This window comes from Mustela nivalis, assembly GCF_964662115.1.
Source record: "Mustela nivalis genome assembly, chromosome: 11".
NCBI classification, from domain to species: domain Eukaryota; kingdom Metazoa; phylum Chordata; class Mammalia; order Carnivora; family Mustelidae; genus Mustela; species Mustela nivalis.
The window spans coordinates 19221558-19244478 of NC_139030.1; the positions used below are offsets into that span (position 1 = coordinate 19221558).

At 47.3% G+C, this 22921-nt stretch overlaps 1 protein-coding gene across 3 annotated transcripts in view; it reads left to right on the plus strand.

Moving 5' to 3' along the window:
* Window positions 1-306: 306 nt before the first annotated feature.
* Window positions 307-22921, plus strand: part of MGAT5 (alpha-1,6-mannosylglycoprotein 6-beta-N-acetylglucosaminyltransferase) — a 337363-nt gene continuing 314748 nt past the window's right edge. Inside the window, exon 1 of one of the 3 annotated variants that reach the window (XM_082689322.1) lies at window positions 307-767. The gene's annotated coding sequence lies outside the window, so the exon portion shown is untranslated. The remainder of the gene's footprint in view (window positions 768-22921) is intronic. The other 2 variants (XM_082689323.1, XM_082689324.1) reach the window with 2 other exon arrangements.

Here is a 22921-nt window from a genome sequence, read left to right on the forward strand (position 1 = left end):
GAAGAAGGAAACTGAAACTCAGGGCACTTATTAAAGTTGCATGCTCCTGTAAATGGGTGAGCCCCCAGTCTTCCCTGCCTGGGCTTCGCTGCTAGAAGTCCCCTGGTGCTTCGAGGCCCTTGGACTGCACCACTCTGGAGGATGCTTTGTCATATGAGCATTGGCACACTATCCCCGACCTTACTAGAATATTATTTATGGCCGCGATTAACCTGTCTCCCTTGCTCCTTTCTCCCTTTGGGCTGCAGAATTGAAAGGTTGCTAGAAGTCCTCTCCGACAGAGTTGAGAGTTTGCAGACGGCCCCTGAGAAGCTGGGGCGTTCCGAATTGGCTGAGCGCTCGGCCTGGGAGGGCGGGGAGTTTGCCGAACGTTCCTGGCCAGAATCCTGCCTTCAAGAGCCGCGAGCCCAGAAGCGGTGAGAAGTTAGAGACGCTGGGCTGAGGGTGTTAGGGGAAATTGCGGACAGACCCCCGCCCCGCTAGGCTGAGCCCGCGAAGAGCGTCGCTACCGCGTCCGGGCTGTGTGTGGACGCGCCGCGCGCGGCCCCGCCAGGGCTGGGAGTTTGCAGACCGTCCCTGCCGCGGCCCGCTCGGCGGCGGCCCTGCGGCTCCCGCGGCAGCCGCGGCGGCCCCGGGCGCGATCCAGCCCAGGTAGCCGCGCCACAGGCTCGGGGCGCCGCGACCCCGTGCCCCGCCGCGTCGTGGGCCCCGCGGGGACAGCGGCTGGCGGGCGCTCCCTGCTGCTATTGCTGCTGTTCAACACGGAGGTGAGAGCCACTGGGTCGGGGCGATCGCGTCGGGCTCGCCATCCCCGCGGGGAGATGCACGCAGAGGGGACCGCGGAGGGCGCGGGGAGCTGGGCGCGGGCGGGGAGAGCCTGCACCGAGGGCGGCGCGGCCGGGGGTTCTGCCTGTCGCCTGCGTAGGTGCCCTGGCTGCGACCGCTCTGCGGGACCCGGGAGTGCAGCGGGGGACGCGCCTTGAGGCGCCCACCTGCCTGGGGCAGCCCTCTCCAGGGGAGACAGCAGGCCCCCCGCGCCCTTGGGGAACAGGCTTGTGGGCTTTTCAAGGGACTGTCCAGAGGAGGCTTTGGTGGCGCGGACTGTAGGCGAGCTGCCGGGGATGGCAGATGGGCGCTCGGACCGCGGAGGAGCCTGGTGGGGTCACGCTGCGGGTGTGGGCCGGGCTGGGGTCCCGGGAACCGGGGCGCGCAGGGCGGGCTCAGCCAACGGCCAGTGGGGAGGAAGAAGAAGGGAGGCTGGCCCGGGGCCCAGAAGAGGAGGGATGCGGCGGAGCGACGCTCGGGCTGGGAAACCGGGAAGCCCGGGGGAACCCCCCACCCTTTGGGGCCGGTCGCCGGCCCGCGACCCCGTCAGGGCGCTCCGCGAGTCAGCCCGGCCGAAGAGGCTGCGGGGAGCGCAGAGCCCACACCCGCGCGCACACACTCCCCGAGAGCATGCTCAGTGCAGCCCTGGGAACTTCCTGCCGAGTCGCGAGCCGCCCGGCCCCCTCCCGGCCCCCTCTGGGCCCCCCCTCCCGGTCCACCGCGTGCTAAGTTGGGGGCGACCGAGCGCGCGGGTCGGGGGCGCGGCGCCCGCCTGTCGCCGTTTCGTGCCCCTGGCCCCTGCCTCGCTTTTGCTCAGATCCCAGCGCTGCTGGCGCCGACCGCCCCCGCGGCTGGGAACGGGGGTGTGGATGTCATCCCCCGCTCCCCGAGGCCAGGTCCGAGGCCGGGAGGCCAGAGGCCTGGCGGTGCGGCCGCTTGCATGGTGGACTCACTCCCTATGCACTCTCAGAGCGCACCGACCCCGTGCCGGGAGCAGACTGGGTGAAAGGGGGTGTGTGAGCTGGGGACGTTCGCGCACACTTGCTGTCACACAAAGCCGTGGTTTCGTAGCTACCGCGCGGAAGAGGGAAGAGGTGGCGCTTGCATTGTCCAGCCTCGTTCGGAGCGCCAGCGGGGTGCTCTGGGGAAGTAGGCGATGCTTAAGGTTTTCGGAGATACCGGGCTCGAGGTCTAGGGCCCAGTGCTCCCGGTTCCTATTGCCAAGCCCGGCGCGGGGCAGACACTGTTGTTCGCTCCCGGCTCTGGCGGCCCAGTTAGAGAAGGTTGGGCACTTACAGAGCTGTGAAGTTGGGGAGGAGAAAGCCGCGGTGTGTGTGGGGTTCGGGTGGGATGGCCACAGGGCATCTGGAAACACTCAGATTTGAGTATTAGCTGCGGGATCGCATTGTAAAGACACAGAAGGGGGAAGCTGGTGTCCCCGTCTGTGTTCATTGTTAGGACCCGAGGAACTTGGTTGGATTTTACTCGGAGAGTACCCCCCGCCCTGCCCCCAACCACCACCATATTATCAACTCTATCACGGCTATCTTGAGCCTTGATGAAGGGTCAGAACTGCCTTGTTTTTAATGCAAGAAATAAAAAAAAAACAGTTTTTCATGATAGCCAAACCCATCACGGATCTGTCTTGATAAATGGATTTTCACCATCACCACCCACTTCCTTCTTTCCTACAAATTCTTTTTGTTGTTATTGTTCAAGGCTGAGATAAGCACCCTTAAGTTTGGCACTGCTAGGATTGGAGCGCAGCTCCATTTTCTGGAGGCCGTTTAGTTTTCTCCAGTTACCAGCTTGCCATCTGGGTAGTCAGAGAGAAGTGGAGAGGCCCTGAAAAACAGAGTGGTAGGGGAGGAGGGAGAATGTGACTGTTTTGCCCCCTTTAGGAGCTGGGACAAAAGGAGAAAGGACCTCCTGTGCCTGATACCTGACTCTGGCAGAGCTGGGTGCCAGGACTTAAGGGTTAGACTTTTCCTTTGGTCTCCACCTTTGTTCACCTTGCCTGGGTTTGGGACATCTAGGCCTGGAGTCACTAGGAGAAAGGAGTCTGCTGTCCTGGTTTAGAGCCTTGTGGGGCTTGCCTCCACACATGCAGCTGCTGGTTGGGTTGGTGTTTAGGTGGAGGGGGATGGCAGGAGGGCTGGGGGCCCTGCCCAAATCTGCCAATGGCATCTGTGCACCCCAGCCCCTCTGCCAAGCAGCGCATGGGCTTTTGATCTCAGCAGCGCACATTTCAAGTGCTTTGTGTTTGAAGTGTGAATACAGTACATATATATATTCACACATATGTATGTATATATACGTTTTTATAAAGAAGTATGTGCATATGCAGTGTTCTTTAGTAGCATCTTGGAGCTAGAAGGGACCTCTCAGGAGATTATAGGAATTCAGATTTTCTCCCTTTCCATTCAGTTTTCTCAGTTTAAAAATAACTAAAGCAGCCTTCTGCCCAGCTGGCCTTCAAACGCATTGAAATGCCAGAGTCCCCCTGTGATTCTAGTGGGATGGGGGGGGGGGGGCTTTGGCTCCTCCCATGAGAAGTGTGACTCCTCAGGATCCCTTGTAGATGTCAGTCATTTAACACCACCTTTCCAGATCAAGTCACTGCAGTGTCACCCTCAGACTGATTTGGCAGGGGACAGACAGTGGCCAGGGTGCCCTGCAAAGAAGTCCAGAAAACTGCACAGAGCAGTCATCATAAGACTTGTGTTGGGAAGTTCATGTCCTTTCTCACTCCATGGTCATTCAGGCAGGTGGTTGCCCTGCTCCTTCCCAAGAGAGGTAAAGCTCTTTGCATGTCTTGGCCTCCTGGCTTTAGAAGGGTGGGCTGCTGGTGGGGTGAAGGGCTTCCTGTGTTGATCTTATTATAGGAAATCTCAGGAAAGCATATACACTGTTAGGAGCTTTGTCTCTGGGGGTTTGTTGTTGTGTATGGCAAAATCTGAGAAAGGGTCCTTGTGTCGGGTGAAGAGTTAACAGAGTTTTGGCTGGCAGAAGGTGTATGTGTTCCAGAATCCAGGTACTTAAAAAAAGACAGAGAGAGAGAGAAAATAATTTTATATTTGGGGTGGATGCTGTGTGGGTGACAGTTGAGAGGTTTGTGTCACAAATAAGTGTGCTTGTCAGTGCAAGTTTTACTAGGCTGCCTTTAAAGTTCATAAGTACTTTGAAGTGTAGAGTCACTCTTAATAACCAGAAGATGGTTGTACTTTTTAATATGCTGGAAATTGAGTAGAGATCCCCCCAGCCCTTCTCGAAGTTTCTAGTCTTGGCCTCGGTCCCTATCCTATATGGCATCTGCTTTCAACATCACAAATCGGAGCCCCGTGTGACCTCTCTGCCAGCCTCAGGTGGGTTCATGGAGTAAGTTTGTCCCACAGCTGCCATGGGCCATGCCCTGTGCTGGGGCTGAGGATAAAGATGTCCTTCTTCAAAATTACCTTTTGAACTTTTAATTTATCTGACCTTCTCTTTCTGTGTGTTAATGCAAACTACCAGTTCTTGGAAGGTCGCCAAGGTGGGTCCCAGGAGCCTTAGTACTTTAACTATGTTCTCAGCTGGAAGCATAGGGACTTGTGCTCTGTTTGCTTCCTTGGGCTCTTTTATTTATTTGTTTTTTCACTGCTACAATTAAATTCATGTTTTCCTAACTTTGTCACATCTGGAAAGCTGTATGTGTTCGTGAGAGGGGTTGGAAGGATCACTTTATTTTTTCAAAATCCCAGAGCTCTCTTATCCAAATGCCTAACCTTCTGGAAAGCGAACAGGAGCCTTTCCATCAAGGCCCTTTGTCCAGCCTGAAAAATCTGGACAGGCAAGGGGGGATAAGCTGCCATGGCCGGGTTTGGTGGAGTTTTCCCTGTAAACTGTCCCTGCTACCCCCTCTCCTGCAGTGCTTGTGTTGAGGGTTGCTGGATCTTGGCCCCACCTGGGATGGTTATCAAAGATGGCTAAGGAGTATTTCGCCACCCTGTTGCCCATGCCCCTAGGAGTGAGGTGTATCCAAGTACTTTATTACTTGTAAGAGTTAAATACTGGTGTTTGCATTTGATTTACTTAAAAAAAAAAAAAAAAGTTGGCTCTTCAAGGTTATCCCTAGAATAGATTAACAGCCTTGCTTTTTTTTCTTTTTCTTTTTTAATTTAATTTAATTTAATTTTTTCCCCAGTGTTCCAACATTTATTGTTCATGCACCACACCCAGTGCTCCATACAATAGGAGCCCTCCTTAATACCCACCACCAGGCTCACCCATCCCCCCACGCCCCTCCCCTCTGAAACCCTCAGTTTGTTTCTCAGAGTCCACAGTCTCTCATGGTTTGTGTCCCCTTCCCATTTACCCCAACTCACTTCTCTCCATCAGCCTCACTTCTGCATCCCACCCAGATTTTTGTGGCTGGCCCTGGAGGGAATGTGTGCCGCCCACCCACTCCTGTCTCAGCTGTACTCCTTAGTGTTGTAGCTCTGAGCACAGACGGCTTCTAAGTCCCGTCACGCTGGTAAGATGCTTTTTGTAAGTATCCTCCATGGAACAGTCTTCCACTGTAATAGTGTTGGATCTCTTGTGTGTCAGTCCACTGGTGAGAGTGTGTTGTGTTGATGATCATCACAGATATTATGTGTCCTTAAGGAGAAATGTCAGGAGGTGGGCAGAACAATAGAGATGGGATGAAAAATTTACCCTCTGTAATTGATCTGATTGCATATGCTTCTTTCCTATTTCCGTTACTACTCCCTACAGTGGTAAGGTAGACTCTGTTGTCATTCCCAGTTTATATATGGGATGTCTGTGAGGTTGTGAAACCTGACTGTGATCACACACAGCTAGCAAGTGACCAGGTGAGGATTTGAATGCAGGTGGTCTAGGTCCAGAGTCCATATTAGCTGAGCTGTGCTTAATTAAGGCTAGCAAGCTCATCCTGAAGCAGCCAGCACTTTCTTTCCAACCAAAGCCAAGAGGAGCCTTAGACACTCAGGAGTTGGAAAGCAGTTCAGGGAGATCCTTCTGGATTCCTTCTTGCAGAGAGCAAGAAGGGCTTACTTGAAGTCTCATCAGCCAGTGGACAGCAGTGACAAAGCTGGGTTTCAGTTCTGACCCTTGGTCTCACACGAACAATTGATAACAACTGATAACAGTTGTGTGCCCCCTTTGTTTGTGGAAATGATTCAGGAAGCAAATGTGCTGGTCATTTGGCATCTGTCCCTCCCCCTCCAAGAACCCCCTGTGCCTCTGAGCTCACAACCAACTTCACCTTAGATCTGGTGGGGAGCAGATGGTGTGTCTGCATCTTTTCACCATCCACACATGGGACAATCTGAGCAACTTAAATGATGTCTTTAAGTGAGGTGTCCTCTTCTTCATGTTAGTAAGTTTGACATCTTAAGAATATAGTCTGGGATGGATTTTACATTTCACTCTTAAGTTTTCTACCTGTGTGTGTGTGTGTGTGTGTGTGTGTGTGTGTGTGTGTGTGTGTCTTAGGGCTCCTGACCCCACTCAGCATTGATTTCCACTCTACAGGAGCATGGGGTAGGGAAGAAGTGACCTGGCAGTGGCCTCAGAGCTGTTTCTTAACAGTTCCAATAAAGGGTCAGTGAGGACACTCCCACAGTGTCTGTGGAATCCTGGAAAATACTCCTCTGTCCAGTGGGATCACCATACTTCATGGAGTCTTCCAGTTGGGTGTGACAGCAAACACCATCTCCTTTCATTTTACTCCTTCCATATGACCATTACATGGGGTCTACGAGGGCTCCTGCCTGTTCCTGATTCTGAACACTTCTAGTTAACAAATAGTCCATAGCTGCTCATGGAGTTAGAAGTCTAGTCCTGGTCAGGGCCCACCAGGAAGAGTTCAGCTCAGTTGGGAAGCAGTATGCAAATGAAGAACACATTAATTCAGCCCACGTGACCACTTTGGGTCTCAGTTCTTATGTTGAAAAGCAAGAGGAGATTGAATGAGCGCCAATGTTCTGTTCAGTCCTGACGTATAATCCTCTACATATGGCAAAGGAGGTGTGGAATAAAGAAAGAAAATTCCCTTACTGGATAAAAAAAGATTGAGGGAAAACTCAAGTTGTTTTTGCCTTTGCTGGTCGACTCCCTTCAGTACACCATTGAGTGCTTACCAAAGAAGCACCAACCCTTTATTATCACTATTCTTTAGGGATGTTTATTTTTGTATATTTAGAAATAAGAGGCCTTGGTCCCTACTTCTCAACCTAGAAATAACCCCTTTTGCCTAGTGAAGCTGTTTTTTCCTTTGGGGAATTGAGAATCAAAGAGCAGAAAATGACTGGGCTCCCGGAGTTCTGTGGTTCTGTGTGGCATAGTGCTGTGGGGGAAAGTGGCTAACAATTTACCCAGCCGCAAGCTGGGCCAAATTCTGTGCCCATACCTTCATTAGGGCTTCCCTGAGAAACAACTACGTTCAAAGAACAGGGAGTTTGATATCAATCTCCTTGCAGCTGCTGTTTTTTTTTTTTTTTCCTTAACCATCTGTTATTTTCAGTTCCGATTTTTTTATTTACTAGTGCTCATGCCAATGAGTTTTCTAAATGACCGACTCTTTCTCTCACGCATGGTGTTTAGGAGAGCACTATCTCTGCCTCATGCAAAGAATGATGTTTCTGTGTCCCTTTGGTGCGTTTCTTTGTACTTCTGTTCTTCCATAGGACTTCCTTCGCCCCCACTCTTCTCATTTTTCAGAGCCACCAGGGTTAGTAGAGCACTAAGAAGGGATGGGGAGGGGAAGGGCCTCATTATGTGACATTATGGGATGATTTTTCATCATCCATCATTTGGGATGTACAGATTTAATTTTCTTGGGTGAATGTTACCATTTTCTATAGATTCACTATTCTTTATTTGCTTTTTTTTTTCCCTGTCCAATAAGTTTCAAAAAGGGAAAGTTGTTTATTTTTTCCCTAGGTTGGTTAAAAAAAAACAGTACATCTGACCCCTCTCAGAAAGGAGTACAGAGCTCTAGAAAGCGCAACTGGAAGCTCCATTGCCTGGCACAGAGCATGTGCGCATGACGAGTCACATGAACAACGAGGCAGTGGGCATCATGGGTAAACTGGCACCATGGCAGACCAGCTTCTGCAGCTAGCTGGTTGTCTCATGCGGATCAATTTGGTGTTCCATGAGTTCGGTTCCTCACGTGTCAAATGAGGCATCTCTTAGCTTCTTCTACATCAGTGGGATTCTTCTAGTGTGCCTTCTTGGCTGTGCTTAGCCTCCTTACCTAACTCTTTCTTTAATCTGTCCTTCATATATGCTTAGGTGTTTTCCTAGTTTGGAAGGCCTGTTCGGTCGTGCTTGTTTACGTTCCGTTGTTTAAATCAATCAGTGGACTTTCTGTAGACATTTTTTTTTCTTCCTTACTGTAAGCATACTTCGTGGGCATATGGGCCCAACTAATTGGGCCTGTGTGTGAAATAGGGTGTGTATGTGTGTCCGTGTCTCCACATGGCTAGGGCGTATTACCTTATTGTCATATCATCTACAAAAGAAAGCAGGAGTGATCAGATTGGAACTGCAGATCTGGAGCAGCCATCCGTTAAAAGAAGTCTCTAAAAAGTTTATGTGGAAAGATTTTGTTGATATGGCTTTTCCCTAGCACATGCTGGTCAGAGCTATAGTTAGGATGCCTTTGAAGACTATATGGATAATGATTTTATTGCACTTTCCTAGATACTGCTATAAAGAAAATACTATAAAGTATTTTTGGTGACAATAAGTTGCTCATTCTATCATAATGCCTTTTCTCTAATTGCCCCTATAACCAGAATCAGATGCAATTTTCCATATTTGATGCCATGCCTAGTTAGTGTTCTCCAAGTTCCAGTTTCTTCCTCCCACTCCAGTGGCTTCAAGAGAGACTTCGGTTCTGTTATTGTCAGCCTTTGGTATAAAGATTACAAGATTATGCAGTCCTTCTGTTACTGCTGTAACAAATATCTGCAAATTTAGTGGCTTAAGGAAATACAAATTTATTGTTTTATAATTCCGTGGATCAGAGATCTACCACAGGCCTCTTTGGGTAAGATCAAGTGTCTGCTCCTTCTGGAAGCTCTAGGGAAGAATCTACTTCCTGGCCTCTTTCAGCTTCTAGAGGCAGCTCACATTCATAGGCTTTTGCCCCCTTCCTCCACTGTCCAAACCAGTAATGCTCAGCTGAGTTCTTGCCCCTTTGCTGTCAGCCTGGTTCCTTGACCACAGCTAGGAAAGGTTCCCTGATGTTAGGATCTATGTGATCAGATTGGGCCCGCCTGGATAATCCAGGATAATCTCCTCATCTCAAGATCCCTAATGTAATCCTATGTGTCCTGTAAGGTAACATTCACGGGTTCCAGGGATTAGGACATGAACATTGCTGGAGCCATTTTTCTGCCTCCCACAGTGCTCAAAACTCTGTCAAGAAATGTTTTTTTACTCTTTATGTAGAACTCCTCCTTTCTGGGAAGGAACTTTAGTGCCATAGGAAATTTGCTTATTTCCCTCATCTTTTTTGACTGTATTAAAATGGACTGTTTGCAAAACCCAGTATTTAGGATTTGAGTTCTGCTGTGGTCATACATGGAGCTGTGCACATCTACATGTTGAGGCTTGTGTGGTATCAGCAGTCCTTCTGCAGTGAGGAAGCCGAGGGGCAGAGGGAACTTGCTCAGGGTCACGAAGCCAGAAGTGTGGGAGCCAGGATGCGAAAGTGGATCTCACTGATTCCGAAGCCTGGGTTCCTTTCACTCTGCCTTTCTGCCTCTGATGTGATAATGAAAAAACAAAATGAGAAATGGTAATGGGGAAATGTAAAATAATGTTGAATCTCTGCTTCTGCCAAGGTGATGACAGTAAATACTGCCTGTGGTAGATTGATTGCACTAATGGCCCCAATTAATGGCCTCCCTGTATCTACACTTCCTACCTTCTAGCTTTGTAGTCCCCCTACCATCCCTTCCCCACCACTGGGATTGGTCACGTGATGCTTTGGCTAGTGGGACATTAGCGAACGTCCTGTAGCCAGAGTTTAAAAGAGCCTATGTGCTTCTGAGTGCCTTTTACATAGCTGGGCTTGCCACCGCTGTGAGAACATGCCCAGGCTAGCCAGGCTAGCCTAATGGAGAGTTCTGAGAGAGACATGGGGATAGGCCCAGTGGTATCAGCCGAGGCTCCCTAGACCAGCCAGCCCACAACTGAACTGTTGGGTGCTCAAAGTCTCCACAGCATGTCTTGCCAAGATTAGTTAAGACTGTTCTAGGTCACCAGAACCAGCCAACTAACCTGTAGAGTTGTAGAAACAATCGATGGCGGTTGCTTTAAGCCACTGAGTTCCGGAGAAGTTTGTTATATGGCAACTGCTTACTGATACACACCTCACCTCAGGTGTTTGAATAACGTGAGAAGTATTTTTAGTATTTTAGTGAGAAGTATTTCCTTTCGAAGATCATTTTGGACTGCTTGTAACTAGTTAATATTCTTTGTACAAATTTAATACATTTTAAAATATTCTTTTAAGGCTATAGTTTGGGCTCAAGAACTTGCTCATTGTATCTACCCTTTTTTCTATCCCCCGCCCCCTTTTTTAACATGGTTGTCTTTTAAATTCTTATCAGTTGAAGTCCAAAGCAGACTTGCTTTTCCTCCTCAAAGTATTTGTTATTTCTAGCATGCTGGCTTTAACTCCCAGTGTACAGTTAGAAATTCATATTAACTCCTAAGTCATATTTACATGTATATAACAGCAAGAAGAGTTTCAAGACACATTATCTACCCCTCTGCCTCTGAAGCCCTCAGATGCTTCCTGTTCTGTTTCATAGCCTTAAAAAATGCTGGTCAGGGGTCAGCACCATGGCCTGCTGCTGATTTTATGAAGTTTATTAGAACCTGGCTACTCCTGTTGATCATGTATTGTTTGTGGGTGCTTTCAAGCTCAGATGGCAGAGTTGAGTAGTTGTGGCAGAGATCATCTGGCCTGTAAAGCCTAGAGTATTTACCATCTGGCTCTTGAAGAAAAGTTTTCTGACCCTTGCACTGAACTGATTTCATAACCTATCAGTTAGCTGCGACCCTCCGTTTTAGAAGACACCGTTCAAGTGACCTTTAGCTCTCCTGATATTCTTCTGGAAATTACACTAAACAGATCTGTCACATGTGAACTACCCCTTTACCTGTGTCATACTTGGACTCTCTCGTCTATTTACTTAGATTCAACAATTAATGTTTTTGTGATTTAACATTATACCTGACTGACTTATATAAGACACTTTGGGAGCATTCCTAAAATATATCATTTTGAAGTAATGTTATCCGCCCCCCTTTCAAATTTAAATGAGGCTTTCTTGTGGAAACTAACTGGAATTAAAAATGGACACAGATTCCATTCAAGTGCTAGTTATTTATTCATTAGATTGCAGCAGTGCCTTTTTTTGTGATATAATGGAGTCCATTAGTGAAAGTGGGAGAGAAACAGAGGTAGCTTCTTTTTACCACACCTTTCTGACAGTTGGTCCTTATTGCTACATTTCTGAATTAGGGTGATATTATTCCTGAACATAATAAAATTTAAATACATTAAATCATGGACTTTGGGGGTTGGAAAGACTTTGGAAAAAAATCTTTTTTCATTGAGACCCAGTTTGGTCCCTTAAAGACCAAATTTTTCTGATACCTAAATTTTCCAAGCCTGTCAAGGAGGGACAACAATGTTATTTATGTCATATGGCTAATGAGATTGATGAAAAGAAGCCGAGGCAGAAAAGCCTTTAGAAGGATCTGGATGTATCTTTCTAGAGTCAGAAATACCAGGTGAAGAATGGTCGCTGGCTCATTTATTTATCAGCAGTGAGAAAGAAATCAAAATAAATGAGCTTCAGCTACAGCATGAAGAGTTTAGGTAGGATCAAGAAATGTCCCCTAAATAAGGTGGCTCCTTTGACATTAGAATAGATTCTTCTGAGTATTTGTTTTTATTTATCAGAGAGAGAGAGCTGCAGAGAGAGCATTTAAGCAGTAGGAGGGGCAGAGGAAGAGGGAGAAGCAGACTCCCCATTCAGTGTAGAGCCCTATGTTGGCCTGATACAGGACCTTGAGACCATGACCTGAGCCCAAGTTAGATGCTCACTTGACTGAGCCACCCAGCTGCCCCCTGAGTATTTTTTATCTTAACTGCCTCCCTTAGTTCAGGCAGGTGGTTGGACTCTTCTGAGTGCTAGCAACAAGGACCTGATAGAGCTTGCTTCAACAAAGTGCAGAATTCATGTTAGGGCAGGAGGCCCCAGGCACCCCAGGAATCTCCTTTGCTTCTTCTTTGAGTCCATCTGCCTGGTTGGTTAATTCTCCCCTGCCTTGGGCTTCTTTCTGTCCCAAAGGCAGAATGTGGGTGACACTAGCTACTGGGGAAATCATCCAGCATGAATAATATTTCTTGTAACACAAATTGCAGTTTCCTGGGGAGTATCTCCTCAGTGGCCCAGCTTGACATCACCCAGAGGTGGGCAGAGCTAGGCATTGCAATGGGATTTGGGCTAGCTCCAGGGCTTTGTATAAGGGCTTTGTAGAAATTTGTGGGGGAAGTTTTGGTTGTTGATTGGGGAGTGCTACTAGCATTTATTGGTGGGGACCAGGGTTGCTAACTGTGATGGATAGAGCAGTCTTTTTTTTTTTTAAGATTTTATTTATGTACTTGAGAGAGAGCTAGAGAGAGTGTGCGCATGCATAAATGGGGGAGGAGCAGAGAGAGAGGGAAAAGCAGATTCACGGCTTAGCACGGAGCTCGATATGAGACTCGATCCCAGGACCCTGGGATCATGATCCAAGCTGAAGGCAGATACTTAACCAAATGAGCCACCCGGGAGCCCCTGCAACAGTCTTACACTCCAAAATGTATCCCATATTGCACTATGAGACAATCATGGACAAGAAAACCTGTTTACTACCTGAACCTAGAGGCCGTATCTTACACATAAACAAAGAACATCTTGCATATTTTAGGTAAGCATTGTCTTTCTCAGCTGACAAAGGAAGACTGTGCTTTGTTTCATTGGGAAATGCACCAAGAAATGTTCGCCATTTTGAAAAATCACACCAACCCTGGCATCACCATGTCACCCATTTCAGTCCTCATTTGTAGCTGACCAATTTTTTGATTTTACATTAAAACACAAGCAACTAATGCCCCCATTATGCCTTCTAGATCCATCTCACCCAACTAATTGCATATCGAAATACCTATAGGTTTGTTATCAGTTATTTCCTTTTCATTTACTCATAAGGCAACAAGTATATATGTTTGAAATTATGTTTAGGAGGGTTATCTAAGAAGTTGATTTGAGATAGTGAAGGAGTATTAGAAGTTTGCTTTAAGCTGGGAGCTTCAGGGCTGGTAGAGGTTAGAACACTGCACTGGGAGAAGTGATTTGTAAAGTCATTTTTTTTCTTCCAGTCTAATGATTCAGCTAAATTAAATATTCTTAACACTGATCATTTAGGAAATAAAAAAACTGTACCTCATGCATTTTCTGTGGCCGACTATGAAACAAGGAAGAGATGTGTTGGCCCCATACTGCTCGGTCTGTGTGGATGGTAGACTCTCCATGGTGCTCACCACCCACCCTCCCGTGTTTGTGGTTTCTGGCTCCTGCTGGACCAGGGCTGGGTTATGGGTCTCCTTGTCATTCTCTCCTATGGAAGAACCATAGGTGTAGGGAATCAAATCAGCTTATCACCTGAGTTTCACATGAACTACTTCAGACCCATCTGTCAGGCTGTTAGCTCAGGCTGTGAGCTTATTCGGGAAAATGCTACACCTTGGTTTTCACTAACCTCTAACCCAAATTTGAGCAATCCTTAGCTTTTGAATATTGGCCATAAATTACAGTATGATTATTATTGTCTGTGACTTTGTCACCAGTAGATATCCAATATTTTCATCTCGTGTTATAGATGTCTGACCAATATCTTGAAATGTCAGTACTTTAGAATTATGGTGGTTATTACACCTACAGCTAGATAGTGTTTTTTAATGTGTTAATAAATAAGCATATGTGTTATTATATCACAATTTTAAAAAATATTTTGGTAACCGTATTTAAATATCATCAATTTCCTCTGTAATCCTGTGTATTTGATTTTATGTCTTCAAAAAAATCCCGAGAAGGGATCTGTGGATGTCCCCAGACTGCCGGGGGCAGGGGGTGGTGGTCCAGAAATCACAGTGTAGAATGGCGAGGTGCCCACCCACCCTGCCCTGTCTCTTCGGTTTGTTGGGAGTTGACCTTCCCCTAACATGCCCTTCCCCAAGACTGCCAGGTATGAATGTGGGAGGGGTGTGGGTTTATCCTCATTTGGCTTGTTTTCTTCTTAGACCAGAGCTGGTCAAGGGTTTGAGCTTGATTCAAGCCTTGGCTCATTCTTTTATCAGACATGAGGAGGCAAGTTTGTCAGAACATTCCTCCGGCAAGGCTGTATTGATCAGTACAAGGTACATGATGCATTTAAAGCCAAAACATACTGATTATCTGAATCCTAAGCAGGAGTGTGATTTCTAGTTCAGTTTTTCAAGTGGAGAATACTACCGACATTTTGCAAGCCAATTCCCTATATACATCCCAACTTCTCTTTTCCTCTTTGTATGCTTCAGAGTTACATAATCACAACCAACTCTAATAAAGACCGCATTGCTTAAGAAATATTGCATAAATGGCTGCCAGGGTGTTCTTCATTACCATCTCACATATGGGGGAGGGCCATTTCCTAGAAGATAGGGTTTGGGTGGACGTGGACAGCACCATCAGTGTCCACTTGCCACCTTGCCACCCAGGGAGTCCAGCCTAGAGGGTGCCGTGCTGCAGCTATCACTGGATTTCTGGGAAGAACCTCAACCTTTCTCTGTTTCTGGAAACTTCTCCTAATAGGAAATGACTTTGCCACAGACGAGCCCAATGCCCTTGCTGTCCTCCAGACACGGAGTCATTGTGCTGCCATGTGCATCTTTTTCCTCTCACAGCTTCTAAATCTATATTTAGAGCATGAAAATGCTGAACATTTCCTTTCTAATTTTTTAGAAGTTGAGCATAGGGAGAGTTCTTCACGCATTCAACACTAATATCTTGGACAACCATATTAAATAATCATGGGAATCGTATTTTTTCTTTGTTTCAAAAAATATGCTGAAGATTGGAATTTAGTAGTTTGAAATTTTTAACCTTCGTTTCTCTGTGGGCTTAGTTACTGATCAAATTTTTCATGGAGTAAAAGCTACTCCCTTAGGGAATTAGGAGCAACCCCATTACATGATATTGTTACTGCTCATGTCAGAGTAAAGAGAATATACGTGTACTTAACAAGCTAATTAATGAAGTGACAGCATCTCTCTTGCAAAATTCTGTTGATCCTGGGCTACCGATTGTCCTTACAGATTTATGTGCAAGATTGTGGGCGCCACTTGCCCTAATTTTTTTTAAGTTTTGAGTAAGTTTTTAATACATAGCCTGTTTAGGGGCGCCTGGGTGGCTCAGTGGGTTAAGCCTCTGCCTTCAGCTCAGGTCATGATCTCCGGGTCCTGAGATCAAGCCCCGCATTGGGCTCTCTGCTCAGCAGTGAGCCTGCTTCCCCTTCTCTCTGCCTGCTTGTGATCTCTCTCTCTCTTTCTGCCAAATAAATAAATAAAATCTTAAAAAAAAAATACATAGCCTGTTTATTGTTATTTTTTATTTTAATTCCAATATAATTAACATGCAGTGTTTACTATTAGTGTCAGGTATACAATAAAGTGAATCAACAATTGTGTATATTGCACAGTGCTCACCACTCTTAAGCGTACTCTTAATCCCCATCACATATTTTACCCCTTCCCCACCCACCTCCCCGCTGGTGACCCTCAGTTTGCTCTCTATAGAGTCTGATCTTTGGTTTGTCTCTTTTTTTTCTTCGTTTGTTTCTTAAATTCAATGAAGTCACGTGGTATTTGTCTTTCTCTGACTGAGTTCACTTTGTATTATATCCTCTGGATCCATCATTTGGCCTGATTTTTGAAGTGAGATACCTCAGATCCTTTTACCAAGGAAACTGTCCTGTCATTGGATCCATAAGACCAGGTGTTTTTTAGGGAAAGACTTGAGAAAGCAGGAAATTCACCGACTTCATTGGCTGAGGGGTGGTGGTTTTGCTCAGTTTGAAGGCTCCCTTACCTCTCTTCCCCATTCTGAGCTGCATTTACTGGGTCTGTTTTTCATAGAGGTTTGGTGTGGAATGAATGTTGATCTGTGGAAAGAGCAAACAGCGTGCAGAAGATCTGAAGGATAAAAGTTTAAATATCCGTGAGTGATTCATCTCCCAGTCAGGTGGACAACGAAGTTAATGGTGTAGCTGCTAGAGACAGAGAGATCCCGTTACCATTCCAGAGACCCCATCACCACGAAAAGTGGAAAATACAGGTCCTCAAACTGACAATCCAAAGGTGAGGACCTCACGTACAGAGTAACACTTTTTCCTGGAAGTGGACCTCTTGAGCACGTAGCTGGTGTTCAGGGGAGTACAGGGCACTTTTGGGAACCAAGCCTGGAGCACATTGTCTGATTTCATGCTGATGACAACCCTGTAAATTAGACTCACTTGTCTTCACTGAACACATGTGAAACTGAGGTCTGGAGACGTTAAATGTCATGTGTGCAGCGACTCACAGAATCATAAGGAGCCCATATAATTTTACCACCCAAACCTGAACACTTTTGAGAGTAAAAGGGAATGTTAGTAATGATTATGCTGGGAGAAGAGGCTCCGATGGTACGTAATGTCCCCTTGCTAATAAGGTGCACATTGGGGCTTTAATTTGGGTCTCTGTTTCCAAAGCCTATCTGTTCTTTGTTAGATGTGTTAGATCAGGCTGTCTTATCTCCAGATGAATTGGTAAAGGCACCCAATGAATAACCTTGTGAAGATGTGTTCTGCACTACATATAGAGCCAAAGAGAAATGCCTCTGAGGCTAGGTAAACGTTCCCTTTGGCAAGAGAAATGTCTAGTAGGGATGTTCTTTTATATAAAAATATAGAAAGGGTTTTTTTTTCGGGGAAGGCAGATGGTTTTTCTCTTCCTAAGATGTGGTTTTCCATTTCTCGTTGAAAAGAATGGGTCTGCTTTCGCATTTACAAGAAAGATAAAGTAAGACTCATAAAATCTCATATCCAGGGCAAACGTCTTCCTAGCCAGTAGCTGTTATGATACAGGGTGATCGAGTAGATTCTCAATAGTAAGGTGTGTAGATGAAATTTACTACTCCTGTTGTCAGCACTCTGTCCACGGTGTTATTATCGAGGCTCATTTGTGCAGTATAATCATTACCATGAGACGTTAAAATGAGATCCCAACACCCGAATAGACAGCCCGACCAGTGTTGGACACTCTGGCTTGTGACAAGGAGCCTCCATGCCTCCGAGAGCCTCAGACACACACGTGTGAACACACTCAGCAGAAGTGCAGACATGAAGATAAATGAAGCCCAAGGTACTTATAACCGGTAACCGGTATTACGGCCCCACCATGGAAAGTAATAAAGAACATCACACAGCTCTCCAGGATTTATTTCTTCCCTATGTCATGTTCTTTGCTGCCTTCGAGGCCCATGGAGGTGTAAAAGCCAAAGTTTCCTAACAGCAGTCCCGTCCACACCGCAGCCTCTCAGAAGTCCTGCTGAATTGCCACTCATTATCAAGTCAGCAGCGCCAAAGAATGACATACCATTCAGAGGCACTGCTGGCAACCCAGACTAAGCAGGTGGATGGGTGAGAGTTACGTTGTTTGGTTGGAAATTTGGGATCGGGCTTTCAGTTAAGAGCTGTTACGTGGCCTTCCTTCTACACCTTGGTGCCTGGGGCCCTGCCTTCTGAACCTTGGAGCACCCCAAGTAAACAGTCTCTGAGGGAGCAAAATGACACTTTCTGGTGACGAAGCTTTCCCCCATCAGGAGTGACCACTGGGACCAAGAGGGGGACTGGGGGTGGGCTCAGGGATTTGCACCCGCTCCTGTGATTTGGTTAAGCTGCTCCCTGAAGAATGCAGCGATCTCTGGTTGTCTTCCAAACGTCCAGACTGTAGGGACCATAGGCTATAAGACAGAAAAAGAAAACAGGATTTGAAGAGAAACATGAGAAGGGGAAGCGGGGGGATAATTGCAGGGGCCTAGGTAGCAAGCGGCAGCCTTTCTGCTGCCGAAAAGGACAGACCGTGGCAGATGCAGAGCAGCTGGGCTGGCCTGGGTAACAAGGGTCTTCTTGGAAGGGGGCAGGAAATATCAGCTGGGAAGTCAGAGGTCTGGGGACTTATGCTTTCCCTGCCACTAACTAGCTTCGTGAGCCCCTGCCTCTTCTGCCAAAGTGGGCAAGTCTCCTGAGGAATTATATGTCAGGTGTAGGTGTCCAGAGGTGAACACAACACCTGACCATTCATCTAGGGCAGGGACCTGTCATAAATACTCTGTTGTTCCAGTATTAGTAGAAACAGCTAAGTCTCTCTCTCTTTTTTTTTTTTTTCAATTTTATTTATTTCTTCGACAGAGAGAGAGCACAAGCAGGGGGAGCGGCAGGCAGAGGGAGAGGGAGAAGCAGTCTCCCTGCTGAGCAGGGAGCTGGGTGTGGGACTGTATCACAGGCCCCCGGGATCATGACCGGAGCCGAAGGCAGACCCTTAACAACTAAGCCCCCCCAGGCACCCTAGGAAAGGCTACCTCTTACTACAAGTGTTTTTATTGTGTGCCAGGGAGTTATGGATACTTCCCATTGATTTATATCTGTAGCTCTTTTAATCCTCCCAACGACCCTGTGACGTAGGTACGAGATTGTCCGAGTTTTGGAGATGAAGAGATTGAGGTACAGAGAAGTGAAGTCATTTGCCCCAGGTTGTACAGCTAACAAGTAGTGTAACTAGAATTGGAACCCAGGGAGCCTGGCTCTAGAGCCCACAACGTGCCATGCTTGTGAGGGGTGTGTGTGTGTGTGTGTGTGTGTGTGTGTGTTTAGGGCGGCTGTCACATCTTCTTGTTACCTCCATTGCGGACTTGAAGGCGGCAACCATGTTCGCCCTGTTCACTTGTCTTCCTTGTGCCTGGCCCAGTGTAGGCTCTGGGGCATTTTTGTGGAATGGATAGGTGGATAGGTGGGTAGACGGGTGGATGAGATAAATAGGGTCTTCAGGGAGCTTATAGTCTAAAGAGGAAGGCAGATCCATAAACACCTAATGGCAGTCCCTGTCAGGCAGGAAGGGTGCCTAGACTAACCTGGGGCATCAGGGAAAACTCCTGGCAGGTGATACCTAAACCGGGCCTGGGAAGATGTACAGAATTTGGGAGAATCCGGGGGAAGGTGTGCCAAGGAGAGAGGTTATGTGGGGCAAACCGAGCGTTGCCTCAGTGGTCAGCTGTTCCCGGAACACAGAGGGCAAGGCAGGGGCCGCTGGAGATGAGGCCGGGTCAGGAAACCTTGCTGTGGGGAGGCGATGGGGCTTGCTCCTGAGAACTGCGGAGAGAGCTCCTGAGAGGGAGTGACAGGCAACTTGGGATTTCAGATAGGGTGTTCTGGCTGCCTTGTAAAGTGTGGAAGGAACAGGAATGAGATCGGGGCAGGGGAGAAGCTTCTGCAGTGGTCCAAGGAAGTGGTCACGGGAACTTGAAGTGGCAGTGGGGGACAGGAGGCTAGAGGGCTGAGACGGGAGGGTAACCATGCACTTTGGACGTGTCGCGTTCAAAGCATCATCCAGGCTGCTGCTGTGCTGTACGGGTTCTTCTACAGCAGTGCGAAGATGGCCTGAGTCCGGGACGCTAAGGACCGGGGTCAGTGTGGGTTTAGGCATTAAAGAAGGAGAGCAAGAGCCAGCTAGGAAGGCTATTTTGAAGGTAGAGGCTGGGGTCTCAGGACCAATGCTTCAGGTGACGGAGCTTTATGGGCAGGAGGAGGGAAGAGTCCTGAGGTGGGAGGGTGGGGAGAGTGGGGGCGGGGGTAAAGGAATAGGAGTAAGAGGGGAAAGCAGTTGCCAGAGGGAAGGAATCGGGAGGAGCAGAGGTGTGGTCATTATAGACAGGGACTGTGATCCATTGACAGGATGTACCCGGAATGGATAACCCCCCACCAGACCAAAGGCAGATTAGGGGCTTTCAGGAGCTGGGTGGAGGGGGAGAAATGGGGAGTAACTGCTTGATGGGCCCGGGGTTTCTTTTTGAGGTGATGATGTTCTGGAACTAGACAGAGGTGAGCTTGCATAATATTGTGAATGTACTAAATGCTACTGAATTGTTCATCTTTAGGGATTGATTTAATGGCAGATGATTTTCCTCTCAATAAACAAAAGAATTGGAAAGGGGAGAGGTAGGAAGTGCAGCGGGTCACATCCGATGACCAGGATTTTCTGGCCCCTGCCCGCTCCCCGCCCTTTCTGTAGCAGCTTTACTTCCATCACCTACCAATGGCGGACCTTGTTTGTTTTCTAGAATTTACTAGAATGCACGTGCCGTGAGATTCAGTCCTGTCTCTCTAGTACCACAAGGGCACCGACACAGAGTGAACGTTTAGTGAACGTTGGAGTGGGTGGATGAAGCAGGTCGGGCTGGCTCCTGGAAGTAGACCGGGGAGAGGGTGCCAAGTTTGGATTGCAGGCTGGGGGTAAAGGGAAATGGAGCAGACTGAGGACAGGAAAAAGCTTGAGTTTCTGATGTTAGAGGTCTAGGGAAGAGGAGAGCTTGAAGTCACCAGTAACACTGCTCCTGTGGTCGGTTTCTGTGTCTTCATCTACTTGTTCTGGTGCTGCCCAACTGCTTGCATGCAGAAGGGAAAGGAGACTCTTCTGGGAGATCCAGTTTGTTGGGAATTTTGCTGCTGCATGATGACGGTGGGGGAGGACAAGGATTTGGGGAAAGAGGGGACTTTGGAAACAAATGACTCAGGGAGATAGGGGAGTCTGGGAGGGGTAGCCTGTGAGCCCCGGGAAATGGAACGAAGTGCTCCCAGGACTCTGGGGCATAGAGGACAGGCCCGCGGTGTTGGGAGTGGAGACAGGGACCGTTGATGTAGACGAGATGTCAGGGACGTGGATCAGGTGGAATGAAGGTTACTGGGCTCCAGGTGGCCACTGTATTGTGAGCCTAGGGCAGTGATTTCCAAAATCTGGTACTCAGGATAACCCCTGGGGTATGGGAAGAAAATGTGAAAACTTCTACTCTTATTTTTTTCATTGAAGTTAAGGGTTTCGTGTAAGCCTGATGATTTACAGACTTGCACACCCGAAGCAAATAATACATTATATGTTAATAAAGTTTTTTAAAAAGGGCTTATATTTCAGTAATATATACATGTTTATTATTTTAAAACAAATGAACGTATTTTAGGGGTACATGCTTCCTTTTTACTAATGGGATGTGTGAACGAAGTATTTGTGAAGACTTCTGGCTTGGGAAGTTGAACAGGCCCTTGTCTAGCTGTGTTTGGGGGTGAAGTCATATGAAAGACAGGTCACGTGGCTTGCGGAAACAGAAGCTTTAGGTCTCCTCTGTGTCTCTGTCACCATTTCCTGGTTGACCAGCTAAGGGTACCCACCAGAAAGGGCATAAAGTTTGCCTGGAGTGACTGGCCTTTGCAAACCCATTTTGTGCTACAGACTGCCTTTTCTAAGTGACCGCAAACTATTGCTGAATATTCCTCGTAGAACTTGAATACCCGCTAACTTCATTAGTTTCTAGAATTCATTTCCACCCCTGAACCCTGTATTTTGTGTTTTTGTTTTTGAAAATTGGACTTTTTTCCCCCTTCTCTTCTGACTTCCTGGATATTCACTAATGTTCTCCCCTTTCCCCATGAGATTATGACTTAGGGAAGTTTTTTGTTTGTTTGTTTGTTTGTTTTTAGGAACCTGGGATACCATTTTCCTTAACCTTGAAGTTTGAGCTGCAGTTAACTCAACAAGTTCAGAGGAGTGAGGGGGCCAGGGTAAACGTTTGGTCTTTTATCAAGGTGACGTGGCTTCCAATTCTGATTCTGCTGTTCTGAGCTGTGCACTTCCTAGCACGTTGCTTAACCTCTCTGACCTCTGTTTTGAAATTGGAGAGGTGATTATTTAGCTGATAGGTTTTGGGGAAAATGAAAGGAGTTAATGATACATGTGAAAGTCCCTTAAACTTGCTAGGATTCAATAAATGCCAGTTTTTTTCTCCTCCCTGACCCCCCTCCCCCACCTCCAGTTTCCTCCTGGACAAGCCTCTTATGGATTTCCAGCCTGATGGAAGAGAAAGATAAGAAAGAACAAAGCGGGCACATGGCTGAGACTTCCTCTTGGGCTGGTTTAAAGGTGTCCATGATGTTGGTCAGCCCTAGTTTTCTTTGTGATCTCTGCTATGTTCCTTGCTCCAAACTCTTTATTCTCTTTTAAGGAGAGCTTAGGGCAGCATCCTAATTTCTTTCTTTTTTTTTTTTTTTAAAGATTTTATTTATTAATTTGACAGAGAGAAATCACAAGTATACAGAGAGGCAGCCAGAGAGAGAGAGAGAGGGAAGCAGGCTCTCCGCTGAGCAGAGAGCCCGACGCGGGACTCGATCCCAGGACTCTGAGATCATGACCTGAGCCGAAGGCAGCGGCTTAACCCACTGAGCCACCCAGGCGCCCAGCATCCTAATTTCTATTAGGGTGCTTGGTTAATGTCTAAACGACTCATTAATTATGAACCTGCCCCCACCTCATTAAATGCCTTCGTGAGGAACTGATTTCATAGGAGGGCAGAAAACAAAATAATGCTAACCCCCTACCCCCAACCCCATTTCAGATGTTAAAGGAAATGAGTTTTGAGAACATTTTGAATCAAAACGTTTGCATAGGGTCATTTCAAAAGCCCTCTTGTTATTTTGGAATAGAAACCTTCCTCTTTGAAGACAGTGACCTTGTTGGTGTCGCGTAGACCCTCCGCAGCCTGTTAGCAACACTGTGTAGCCAGGCCCTGGGAGTGCTGGGTGCCTGCCCCCACAGCTGGCTCTCTCTCACCTCTGGGTGCTGGCCAGCCACGTGCCCGCTTACTGGTTCCCATTGTGCTTCTCTCCTGCATTTATTCAG